The following is a 14178-nucleotide window of genomic DNA, read 5'->3' as shown; positions in this document are numbered from 1 at the left end:
GACAATTGATATCTTCAAGTGCATTTACATTCAATGAGAGAGTGTGCTGTTCTTGAATTACAGGTAAAATTTGTTATGATTTTTTTCTAGAAAAACACAGTTTAAATGTTTATGCCCTTTGGTTTAACTTCAAATGAATATAAAATCGTATGCGATGTTACATAAAATTTTAGGTACTAGTGTATACTCTATTTAGAATAAGGAAGATCGTTATTCACTATAAGTATTAAAAAAATCAGGATTAATTTTTTCATCAAATACATGAGATTTTTGTTACGTTTTCTTTTGATGTTATTTAAGCGAAATCGTACGAAGCCATTGATACGAAGCGGTAAAATTTTCGATCCCGTAAACAGTACATGAATTTCAATGAAGAGCCCGTAAACATTAAATTTACAGTACATTTGTATGCTGTCTCGTACCCCTAAAAATCAATACCTTTATTTCATTTTGTATAATGTTTTAAATAAATAATTTTTATCAGACAGTTATCTGCTGCGAGCTGATAAAAGCCGGCCACATGTCTCCTAAAACAACAAATGTTAACAAAACTAACACTCAGTGAACTTAGATACACAACTATCTGGAGAAAACTTAATCCATAGTTTTTGCATGTTTGATTTTTAAACGCGATTTGCACAATTGTATATACAGAATAAGGAATCGATCATTCTTTGAGTATTATGAGGTGATAATTTAATTCGGTCGGGGCGTGATCAAATCAAATAAAGCCCGAAGGGCTTTATGATAGATTTGACCACGCCCCAACCGAAATTATCACCTCATAATATACCAAGAATGATTCCTTATTACTTTTTTTTAAGATAATGTTAAGCCATTGTACGATTAAATATTTAAATATAAATAAGCAAAATCCGCTGGCGCCCTAATTTGAAGTTATGGGTTTTATATTACAAACTCGATACGTAGTGTTATCACAGGCAAAGACACTGGAAAATGTAAATATATTTATCATAGATTGGCCGCTTACAAAGATTGCTAGTATTTTTGCAGATCATCCACCCTCGTAAACTGGGTCTGAAACAACTTGGGGATGTGTGGTCATTTTGTATATTTGAGAATCAAAATGTAAACATTTTTTGAACTGCCTTGCTTGTGCTCAAAGCTGACCAAAACTTTTCTATAAAGATAAAAAGAAAAGGATATAAGGTTTTACGTGTTGTTTTCTGGATGCACATCCTTTTTAAATCTGTATAAATCGTCAACCTAACCGGCTAAACAGTGGTCTCTTCCCATGAGAAAAGAGCTACTATATAATAGACTTCTCCCTATTGTAGGCATTCTACCTTTTTGTTTTTGTTTTTGGGTTTAATTTTAGAAAAATATTTATGAAAAGCCGGTATAAAATATGCTCTTCAACTCCTTTATGAAATGATGCCAATTTAGGTAACTGGATAAATATTTCCATGATTTGATAGAGAAAGTTAAAAAATAAATGAAATTTCATTTTCAATGAATTGCCCTATCAACTTTAAACTACACCAAAACTATTATTTATAACAATGACAAAAATCAGAACATATTTAGATTTGTCTATTAATAAAAAGACAAGTTGCTTTCCTTTAAAAAAGAACTGCAATACGTAGACCATTTGCATGTGTTTCCAACGAAAACGTGAAAGCCTTAAAATTATCACAGATTCCACCGACTCTAGCCCCCTGCTTTTAACCACTAAATTTGTACGTTATATTACGTATATATATGTATAGTTTACTTTTAATCTCAGAATTTAAAAGGTTCATACTTTTAAAATAATTATGATCTATATTAATGAAGATTGCATGTAAAGTATCAGGCATTCGGCGAATTCTAATTTTTGCGAACACATTACGCTTCCACTACTTTGTTACATATAACTACGTTATGCAGTGACAGCTATACTATAAATGTGAAAATCAATTTCATATTTTGATGCATCTTTCTTGAGATTTAAACTTTTATACAGTGACATAATTATTCAATCATCTATTATATACAGTCACATAATTATTCAATCATACTTAAATAATTTTAATCGGGAAGTACTCTAGCCTCGCCTTCTATAAAAGTAAAGTTAAGCTACATGTGTATTCGGAAAACAACAAAACATTAAAAATTATGCTATTTGATGCATGCTGTAGTTTCGGCATAACAATAGCTTATTTCATAATACTGACAGTTTATCACATGCCGATCATTTCTTTAAAAGGAATACTTTGTTTCTGTAATGTTTACCGACAACTTTACAAATACAGCGCCTTTGAACTTAGATGTGCATATGGCATGGAATCCCGGTCCCGATTCAGATAAACCTGTGCTTGCCTGGTTCCCTGAGCTACCCATTACGCACAGGAACCAGGCTAGCTCATGCGCAGGCTGAATTTTCCCCATAGCATCCGGTTTAACCTCGCTTATATATTTTCTGCGTGGACCTCAGGGTCCACGCAATAAATATAGCAATAAAATGGCCACGAATATTCAGTCTGTAAAGTACGGGAAAAAGATTACTATTTATTAAATCAAATCAATTTTGACGTCATAATGGATCTAACACCAAAGTAACACTCTAATTTTTTTTTACTAGATCTTGACCTTTTTCATTGATTATTTTCACTGGTTTGAATGTCGTAAAAATATTATTACTATACCTTATCAGTATTTGAACTTAAACGTGTATGTATGTACATGTATTGTAACGAAAAATCTACACTGTAAGTTAATGAACACTTTTTACAGAAATCGGATCGATTTTTCTACAAAATAAATAAATCAAGAAAGATAAAAGGGGAACAGTTTTTTTTACGGGTTCTGAGTTTTCACGGTAATTTCTCAGTAATGCAAGGGCAGAAAATCTTACTATACATATTTTAACCTTCATTTATACCAAGCATAATATTAATGAAGGAAAATCCTCGTGTTAAAAATCGTTTCATATGACCTTTAAAGCTATCCGTTGAATTTAGTTTTAATTTGGTAAAAAGTTTACGTTTACGTTAATCTTCCACTGCTATAAATTTAAAGAAAATTTACATAATAATGTATTTTTTTGCATATGAAATTGAAAATGAAAGCCCTTTTTTTCTTCTATAATCATATATACATGTACAATATCGGGGATGATTCGGACATTGCACATAGTTTACTCATAAGCTGACATTTCACTGAAAGGTTAAAAACGGAAATCGTATGTTTGAAACATATTTCCTCCCCCGAGACTTGAAATTGCCCATTAAGGACTATGAACCACTTTTGTTCCTGTTCGTACATTTTCGTTTACTTATCCTCTGAAAATTTTCTGTATTTTTTTCAGTGTGATTTGAGAAGCAAAAGTTCTCTATACCCTGTCCAATGTTAATTGCTTTTATATGACATTGTGTCATTTTTTAAAATGTTTTGTTTCATAAATACACAGTTCATCATTGAAATAGCTAACCATTTTTTTATCTTATGTTTCGTCTGTTTATTCAGAGATAATAAAAACAAAGAGTTTTTGGATTTGCTTTGGGTTTTTTTAACTGAATGACATATTTGAACTTGAAACAATGTTAACTTTATCTTTGGGTAATGTCGTTTGCAATAAGGTTTCTTTTTCTCAATTTCACCACTTATACAAGCACAACTGTAGCTAAAAATAAAAGTATGATTTTTTGCACAGGCAATGGCAACAGTTGCAAAGACAACAGGTGGTAGAATTTTGACCACACTCCAAGATGAGTTTTGTGAATGTCCTATATGTACAGAGGAGTACGATGAATGTAGACGTGTCCCGAGACTTTTGCCTTGCCAACATTCATTCTGCACTGAGTGCCTTACTAAAAATGCACGAGGAAACAAACTTATATGCTCATTGTGTAAAAAGAGCTACAACCTTAAAGAAAAAGGAATAGAAATTTTTCCAAAAGATCTCACGCGACGCAATCTAAAAGATATGATAGGGAGACTCGTTTTGCGATCATGTTCAATATGCAATAGGATGGAAAGTGTGAGATATTTGTGCAGAGTTTGTAATATCAAATTATGTAAAACTTGTTGCAACCTCCGAAAATCATCTGAATGCAAAGCACATTCTTTAAGCAAAGTTAAATATGATGATAATGAAAGCCCAGACACATCTCTGGATTCTCTTGAAGCTAACGTCAACGATGTTTGCACTCTTGAAGGCCACGAACATAACAAATTAAAGTTTTATTGCCAAAATAAGCAATGCCGTAAATCAATATGTTCCAACTGCGCAATAAGAGAGCACAAAAAACACGAGTGGGAAGAACTGGATGTGGTTTACCATAGACGAAAAAATCTCTTACTTGACCGTTTGTCAACAGCGAAGAAAAAGATTGAATTAGCGAAAAAAGTGAAATCCTTGTATAATAATGATAGTGATAAAGTTTTACAAAATTTAAGTTTGATGAAAATGAAGGTCAACCGGGAAAAGCAAGAAGGAATTAACTATCTCAACGAAGAAAGCGACAGAATATGTGAATCTTACAAGAAAATTGCTGGGAAACTGACAGAGAATTTCGAGACAAATCTTTTTTTAATAACATATATTGAAAATGCCGATGAATGTTGTTCGATTTCTGAACAACTTCTTAAGGAAAATAAACAATCATTTCTGTCGGTTGAAAATGCTATTTCAGATAAATTGGAAATATTTGGATCCGAATCATTCGAATACCGAAAAAGTAATTTAGATTTGGAACAGCTTTTTAGAGAAGAAGAATATGAATCTTTTAAGCAGAAAGTTACAGCTTTAAAAAACAATCCACCATCATGTAATGATATTATGGAGTTATCTGTCATCGGAGTCGATGAAAAAGGTGTTAATTTTAAACCACATTTAAGGACGTTGTAAACTCAGGGTTTGAGTTCTCAAATCCGGATTGTTAAAAAGTTCAATTTCATCAGTAAAATTTGTTTTAAATACAAAAAGTATTTATGAAATGAATTATTATTGACATAACAATCGATATTTCTACTGAATTATGGAATTAGGCTCTGACAAATGTTGACTTTTAGCAAAACAGAGGAAATTCAGACTAAATTTTCAGATTTTGTTTTCCACTGAAATATTTTTGGTCGTACTATAATATTTAAAGTTATGATTTTATTTACATAATTTTGCATATTTTCTGTTGGTTTTATCTTGCTTTTTTGTTTAGATAATCGTATGGCACACACTACAAACATATTGAAAAATGCTAAAAAAAAAAAAGATTAAAGACACCATATCTCAAAATTTTGATCATTGACTTCATATAAATTTTATGCCAGCAGACAAAGGTCAATATACTTAGTTTAATACTATAAATGTTTTAGCATTATCATCATTCAGTTTTTTTGTTTAATGAATCAAAAATGGGTAGTAATTTTAAAACTGATAGAGGAAATTCGGACTAGAATATCTATAAAAATTTTGAATGAAAACTTAATGCTTTGTATCTATTTAATGTCACTACCATTCATAAACTGTATTTCATTTATTAAAAATTAAGCAATTTGTATTATTTTCACAATTAAGAAAATCTCAATCATAGTGTAAAATTTTATGGATTTTTCTTACATTTTCAAAAAATATTCAATGGCCATTAACTCTAAAAGTAGGTCTTTGACCTACTTTTTTGAAAGTGAAGAATAACACTACCATGTATTATCTATAACACACAATAGTTGGTTTTTCATTATCATCAGTGGAATCTTTTTTCATTATGAGTTAACGTCATCCTTAGACATAAACATTTTGATTGATTTTAAAAGGATTTTGTTGCAAATTTCTACAAATATTTGTGAGAGAAAAAAGATTTATTATTCGCTACTTTTTATTGTTATTTTAATTATTTCTAAATCAGGAAACCCACTGGTTAGGATGACCAAAAAGAAGTCAATTTTTAAAGGTAATTTGTAATTTAAAAAAAGAAAGATTTCAATTGTTTATAAATTTTAGGCGGATATGACTGCAGTCACAGTTCCCATTTTATAATCAATTTAAATGCAATGCTGCACGATTTCTTGCAGAAGGAATATCGATGTGTGCTATTTTACTGAAGATTATCACACTTCTAGCAGCTTTATTTTTCGTCTGGAGGGAATGCCAGACATGGATGAATTTACCCTATTGTGAGATGGATATTTGTGATGGTCAGTGAAACAAAGACAATAGTTTACTACCTATTTTAAACTTGATCACTTGTGATATATTTTTAAAAATTTAGAATTTTAACAGTCTCGTTTTGCTGGTTCGTTTAAAGATAAAATACATTAAGATTAATAAATATGGTAACATTCGTTGCAAGACATGAATGTAATAAAATGAAACCAAATATCCATTCATGGTATGTATGGTTAATCAGATTCAATTCTTTTCATATACCGGTATAAATTTTACTGTCTTTTCACGCATAAATTTTACTGTCATAAATCATTGCACATTTACATAACATGATAAGAATTACAATCATAATATCCTTGTTTATTAAATAGATAGTGCAATAATGACCAGGGCGTTTTATTTGCTTCTTTGTATTATGATTTCAGAGACAAGTTTAACGTTCACCAATTCAACGAGCCTTTCAGCATTTTGCCGATCTGATGATGAAACACTAGCAGCAAGTCATCTGGAAGTAATAAATGGCAATGGAAGATGTGAAAATAAAGATAACATTGTCCTATCTCAGGGAGTATTTCTGAATACGACTCTCAGATTATATGAAGGGTACAAAATGTTTAAGTTCCGTATTTTATTGTCAGATTTCTCAAAACTATCAATTGGAAGAATAGTTTTTAAAGTTGGGTTTTATCAGGGTCCAGTTCATGATGGGACAAATAATGATGGGTTAGAGTGGAGATTAGTACGTTCAAAAAATGGTGAATTGATGGAATTACTGAATGCAAAAAATCATGCAGTTGAAAGAATAAGAGTTACATCAAATGAAAGACTTTTACTCATATATGAAATGCATTTCGATAACGCTTCAAAGTCCATTAAGATTGTGAATATGCAAACCAAAGGAGTCCTCGATACATTTGACATCACAAAAACATATTTTAGATTAACCAAAACATTTTTCCAACTCTACGAAAACTCAATTGCAAAAGCGTCCCTGACTTCTCTGTCCAAGAAAGTAGGTTTTACCCCTGCGCATAGAGAGCGTAGTGTTTATATTTTAAAGGATAACAAAACTGTGCGCAATTACAGGTCTCTCGTCGAGCGTGATATCAAAACACCCTTAATACAAGATATTGAGATTAATAACTGCACCAGGTTGTGTGTCATTCCGCTTAAAATACTGTTTCCAAGCTTTGTGGCTGATGTTAGTGATTCATTTGAGCTTCACCTTGCAAGTTCTGTTAATACAGATGAGTCGTTATTGTTGTCAACGGCAGCATGCAATTCATATTTTGGCCATGCTATTGAGTATGTATTCAATGTACATGCTCAGTGTTTAGTTCTGAACATGGGTATATATGAAAACAACACAATTATTCCAGGTGATTCATCCTCTAAAGCTGTCCTGCTTATTAACAAAGAAAAAAGTCAAACTACTCTTTATATAAATTATAATGGTTATACATTTCCAACCCCTCGAGCTGTGTCCCAGAAACGATTCATTTTACGGTTTAAAGTCTACAATGCTATGAATTTCGCAATTAGACTGGATAACTATAAATTATTTCCATACATGTACTACATGTTTAACATGGTTAGCGTTTTCGTTTATATAGAAAATACATTGATATTAGTCAGCGTTCTGTTTGCAATTTATGTTTTCATTACCTTTTGTAAACAAAGAATGACTGAAAAATGACCAAAAATTTACAAACCGAAATGATTTGCAAAAAATCGAAAATTATTTATCAATTTTAAACAGTTTTAGAAGAATTTTGTTTTTTGGGTCTTTTTAAAGTTGTATATATTGATATGAAACAATGATATTTACCTATAGTAGAACAATTATGTATACTACGCTTACATGTTTATATACATGTACATGTAGTTAGTATTAAATATCACTTCAAAATTAATCAATATTTTTTAAAATTTCATGGTACTAAAGAAAGGTTCATATCTGGTATAAGAGATAACGTGAATTATATTTTATCTTTTGTTCGGGGTTTTTTCCCGTAACACCTAGCTGAAATTAATTTGACCTTATATGCCAATAGAATTATACAAATTTTCAGTTTTCTTGACTTAAATGAATGGTTACAGAGCAAAGCTTTGAACCAGCAGGATATTCGATGAATTTATAAGTAATGAATATATACAATTTTGATATGCAATGTATTATTGACCGCCTGCAGTCCGTGATTTTGAAATATGCTAATTTAACAATGTTTACAACATTAAAATGTAAACGCAATTTTTTTTAAATGCATTTGTGTATATATATAATCAAATTAAAAATCACGAATGACGTTTGTATGTACATGTTAATCTGTACAAAATAATTAATAATAATTAATATATTTATATTATATTTATAATATATATATATATATATATATATATATATATATATATATATATATATATATATATATATATATATATATATATATATATATATATATATATATATATATATAAGTAAAATTGAAGTTACCATTTTAAATCATATCTACGTAATGGGTCTCAAACTGCTGTAATTTGATTGCACGTCTGTTAATGCACAACATAGTTTATTCTAACAAAAACTAAGTTTTCTCCACTGGGGCAATATGATTCATAAAATTAAACAAAGTAAGAAAAACTTTTGCAACTGAGATTTCCTTTCTCATAGTTGTTAATCATAGAAGAATTAGCTTAGTGCAGTATTCATAAAACAGAACAATGATTGCAGAAAATTACATATTCTGAAATTTAAAAAAAACACTCCTTAATATATAGTGGAATAAATTAGAATCAATGTATAAACTGATTACAATTTTATTATTTTTATTGACAAAATGTAGTTATCGAACCAAGAGTGCAGTATTGAATTGTATTCCTATAAACTTTCAACTATTTCGTGAAACTATACATAAATACAAGTAAATATGATTTTTTTTTAAACTGATTTAATAAGAAATCTTTTAGAAGAGGAGTGTGCAATGTAGGAAAATACGCCCTATCACCAAATATGTCGATTTACGAAACGAAAAATATTTTTTTTTAGGTTTGTCATCACTCTGTTTATTGTCCTACTATATACGAGTCATTGGTGTAGTTGCCTCAGTATCTGTAGATATGATCTTTTCCATCCTGATAATTCAACATTGTTTAGTTAAGAAATGTAACATTATCACATAAAAAAATATTTCTCGTGAGTCACCAGTTTATGAATACTTTACTTTGAATTGATCGATGTTTGTTTTGATAAATTTTCAAGATAACCATTTAAAATATATTTTATATCGGACCTTTATACAACAATTACTATTATTTCAATATCGTAATTAAGATTTTTAATGATGAAGAACAAAAATGGTTGACATAAGTAAAAAAATAAATAATAAAAACGCTAGAATCTTTAACTTTTTTCCCCCCTTTTTCTAAGATATTTGGCTTGAGAAAACTTTATAATCGGACAATTTTTTTTAAAAGGTTCATACCCTACAAAATAATTGTAAGTCGTAAGGTATGTCGGTCCATTAATGGGGCATTGTCACAATTTTGGTCAAAAATTATTTTTTTCGATTTTATTGTTTACAAAGCTTCAGTATGGCATTTTTAATAGACAACCAACATTTGAGTGTCATTCGTTGAGTTATAAGCGAGTTACAGAGCTTACAGTTCTTCGCTCTGTAAACAAAGCTTTTGTTTACATTTTGAATGTTGAAGTGAAAATTCCAGTTTTAGACCTCAAATGAATGTGTTAATCGTTAGGAACTGTTTATTTATGCTTAAAATTAACAAAAAGATAAACAAAGCAGCTTAAAAAAGAATTTATACTAGTATATTTAATCTATGTAAACAAAAACAGGACACGAGCCTTGTTTACATGACGAAGAATTGTGAGCCCTGTATCTTGCTTAAAACTCATCGACTGGCACCCAAATTTCATTTGATCGTAAGAAATGCATTCCTAAAGCACTGTAAATAAAAACAGAAATATAAAATTTTGACCAAAATCGTGACCATGCCCCTTTAATCTCGAAAATAAGCGACATTTTTATTATTTCATATTCGTCACTCCACTATAAGCTAACCCGTGTAAGTTGGTTATGTAAAAATAATTAAACCCTTCTAATATAATTACTTAATCATGTCATGTTTATGCATTGGCGTATGGGTGTTATCCAATTTTACATATTTTCATTAGAAATTTTATTAGAGATACAATATATGACAACATACTGTAACAGATGTACATATGTGCATGCAGATATTTTACTTATCAAATCCATGTAAATGATTTGTTTAATAAAACATCTATATCTGTTTTCTTCGTGTTTAATTTTTCTTACAATTCGGACAAAATTATTTCAATTCAAATACGATGTTTGTTATGTGAAAGAAAAAAAAATATGTCGATATTCCTGTTAATAGTTGGTCTTTTGTTTTACCACTGATTAATTTTTTTTCTAATAAAGATATAACCGACAAAAATGTTATGAATTTCAGTATTTTGTAGAAAATTCCTTTACACCTGTGGTCTTTCATACCAAGAGCCCTCAACAGTAATTTTGAGCTATTGTTTTTAGAAGGAAAAAAACAAAAAAAAAATACATTCAGGTAACTCGACGGCGTATCATTAATTAACAATTGTTATTTCCATACTAGCGTCGACTCGATATATCCCAGTGAATTTGAAATAAAAGATACCACAGAGTCTGCGTCATCTATTTCATATATTTGGATATTTTACTGAATATGGACATTGATGGTAAACTTACAACAATAAACGCGATGACTTAAATTTTTCTATAGTCAAATTTCCATACTTATGTAGCAATATACCTTCCTCACCTGCAAAGGTTGATAAAACAGGACTATCAACAGTCTCCTTTGAAGTAATCTTTTCGTAAGTTCTATGGTCAATACAACTACTTTGTCAACTTCCACTTGGTCGCATGCTGACTGACGTTTTTCATACTAATTGTAAGACCATAATTATTTACCTTATTGTCTACGGATTTTTCCGCTTTTTTTTCCAATTACGACAAAGAGCACACGGCAGGTATGACCAGTCAGCAGGGGATGCTCACTCCTCCTAGGCACCTAATCCTACCTTCTTTTTTTTTAGTTCCGTGTTGCTCTGCTTTGAATTTGTATTTCGTTTTATGGATTTTTGAGCTGATTGACGGTTTGTTATTGTCCTTTTTTCATAAAGTATATATATCGTATTTAAGGTATTGACACTATTGAATTATCTCTATTAAGTTGATAAATGTGCATACCTCCAGTGACGAAGAGCAACCGGAAACATATCATTTTAACGCGTCTCGTTACGCCTATATTTCAAATAGTTTTCAAAAAATGATAGACTAAAAATATTCTTTATTCATTATTGTGTTCATTTTATCAATAAAATAATTACATTTTCTCTTAATTCTTGATTTTTAACACCCGAAAGTTAAATTTCTGTGAAACGTCTATTACAATCATTATGTAAATATTTGACTACCATAAGAATAAGAACGTAAGCCTTCTGGAAAACTAAACATACATTACGTTTGCTGCATTAAAACATAATTATATTGTTGACAGACTTTATTACTGAAAAAGGATACTTTTAAATTTATTAGATAAAATGAATTCAGTCATCCCTGAAACGTCTGGTGATCAAGGTGACTGCGAGAGATTTCCATCTGGGTTTGTAGAAGCTACCTGAGGCTTCGTCTCCTTGGCCAGACATCAGATCATCAGGCCAGACATCAGATCATCAGGTCTTTGAGGACGGTTCGCGCCTAGGTCTCCATTAGCCAACCTCTGTTTCTTTCCTTATGGTGCCCATCGAGTTTTTCGGCATAGGTACAATATGCCCAGGCCATCGCCAGCATGTTGTTTTAAAGTTCTAAAATATTGTTGTCATTCCCGTATTATCTAATAGTTCTTCATTTTAAGAATTTGAGAAATTTTGTTTTGAATACTTTGAATTTCCTTTCGGTCCTCTGGCATTATGATCAATACAGAAGGACAATGAGAACTTGTTGTTAAAGATCTTGTTAAAGATCCTTAGCTCCCGATGTAACGTTCGTAGATCTGGATACGGGCTTTAACACTGAAAAAGTGTGATTTGTTTTTATGATCCTTGTGTGTAATACCCTGTCGAAGTCGCCAGTTCTGGTGACTTCTGATCAGATACCGGTATGGTAACTCTTCAATGTTCTTGAGTTCTTTTCAGGGTTTATTGAGCAAACATAGTGACATCTATAACTACGTAGTTTTCATTACACAAGCTTATAATCCTATCAACTCCTGCGTTGAAACCGCATATCAGTTGTACGGCATCATGCATTGGAATATTTGGGAAATACTTTTGCTTCTTCTTATTCCTCTGCGATGTCAATCGGTGCACAACACTCAGAATGGTGACTTTTGAGAACCTATAGGTAAGTTTATGTGTATACGACATACAGAATACGTTTTTTGATATACTTCCACTGAAAGACAATGTTGGAAATCTGTAAAGCAGAGCTTAGAGTGATTCACCATTTTTACAGAGTCTTTGTTTTCGTTTTCTTGTTTACCTGATTATAATAACAACTAACAGGGATAAGAGGTCTTATTTATTTCATATTTCGCTCTCTTTCAATTTAGCCAACATTATTTTTCTTTTGAAGATTGATTAACTTAAATGCACTTTTACACTTTTTTATTATTCAAATTAGTTTATTTAACAAGAGGCCAATAGGTCTTAACGGTCATCTGAGTACCATAGCCCATATGCAAACTTTTTGTGGAGTCTTTGTGCACTTAATCGAGTTTCATTCTAGAGTAGAAAATATTTTTTTTCTTCAAAATATTAAACTGATAGCAATTAGTAAGTAAAACTTACTAAATTAATGTTAATTTACAGCAGTAATTTGTCCTGGCATCATCATGATTACTAGTATTTCGTGCCGTCCGTATTTTTCGTAGGTCGCAGTAGGTTTCGACAAATCGTTAACAGGCTGTGTAAATTTGAGTCCTGTCAGTTTTTATAGAGCTATGAAATAACGATAAGTTTTCGTAAAAATAGGGAAGATCATTTTTGATGGATGCAAATATAGTATAATTAGAAATTATAAAAAGAAACAGAATGAACCATCTTGATAATTTGAGACAAATCCCCCAAAAAACCTGCGAGAAATTCAAGGATATAGTTGTCTAGTCGCTATTTCATTTATTGTACACAGTCAGCCCAGTAGTATAATTTAAGAGTTCTTTTCTATACTTATATAGCAATATTCCTTCATCACCTGCATATGGTGTTTTTGTCTATCAGTTAATTCGATACACAAAGGCGTGCTCTTCGTATGAATAGTTTCTAAGGCGAGGCAAGCTACTGACAAACCAGTTCATAAAACAGGAATATCAACAGTCTCCTCTGAAGTCTTCTTTTCGTAAGTTCTATCGTCGATACAATGACCTTGTCAGCAAATACAATCTTCCACTGGGTCGCATGCTGACTGACGTTTTTCATAGTAATTGTTAGACCATATTTAATCATCTTATTGTCTACGGACTTTTCCGGTTTCTTTTCTCGATAACGATAAAGAGCATACGACGGGTGTGACCGGTCTGCAGAGGATGCTCACTTCTTCTGTGCACCTGATTCTACCTCTATGTTTTTAGAGGTCAGTGTTGCTTTGCTTTGAATTTGTCTTTCGTTTTGGATTTCTGAGATGGTTGATAGTTTGTTATTGTCATTTTTCATCATAGATAAGATGCAATAGAGAAAGTATTTGCATATGCAAGAAGAGGGTTAAGACCAGCAGACAAAAATAATCCTACTCACAAATCAGAATTTCTATCGTTAAAATAGGTCATTTAAGACAATTCTATGATAACATTTATGGGAATCACTTTTAAGGTGTACTTCAACAATCCACTAACGTATGTAATATAATTCCTTATATTACGCGAGTACTTAATTCCGCGACCCCACTGTTTTGTATCAAATCGCGAGAATATAAAATCTCGAACGCGGAATTTCGAGAAATCATGGCGATTAAAATCGGCAAGGAGTGCTTCTCGCGATTTTACGCTGATATAAA

General features: G+C 31.0%; 1 long non-coding RNA gene across 1 annotated transcript; it reads left to right on the top strand.

Annotated features, from left to right (window-relative positions):
* The first annotated feature begins 5839 nt into the window (after window positions 1-5839).
* LOC117682456 (uncharacterized) lies at window positions 5840-8267 on the top strand. Its single transcript, XR_010712541.1, has 3 exons — window positions 5840-5891; window positions 6013-6135; window positions 6532-8267. It is a non-coding gene; the product is annotated as an uncharacterized lncRNA (long non-coding RNA).
* Window positions 8268-14178: the final 5911 nt, after the last annotated feature.

The sequence above is a fragment of the Magallana gigas genome, chromosome 4, assembly GCF_963853765.1.
Source record: "Magallana gigas chromosome 4, xbMagGiga1.1, whole genome shotgun sequence".
In the NCBI taxonomy this organism is placed as follows: Eukaryota; Metazoa; Mollusca; class Bivalvia; order Ostreida; family Ostreidae; genus Magallana; species Magallana gigas.
This window is presented reverse-complemented; position numbering and strand designations above follow the sequence as displayed.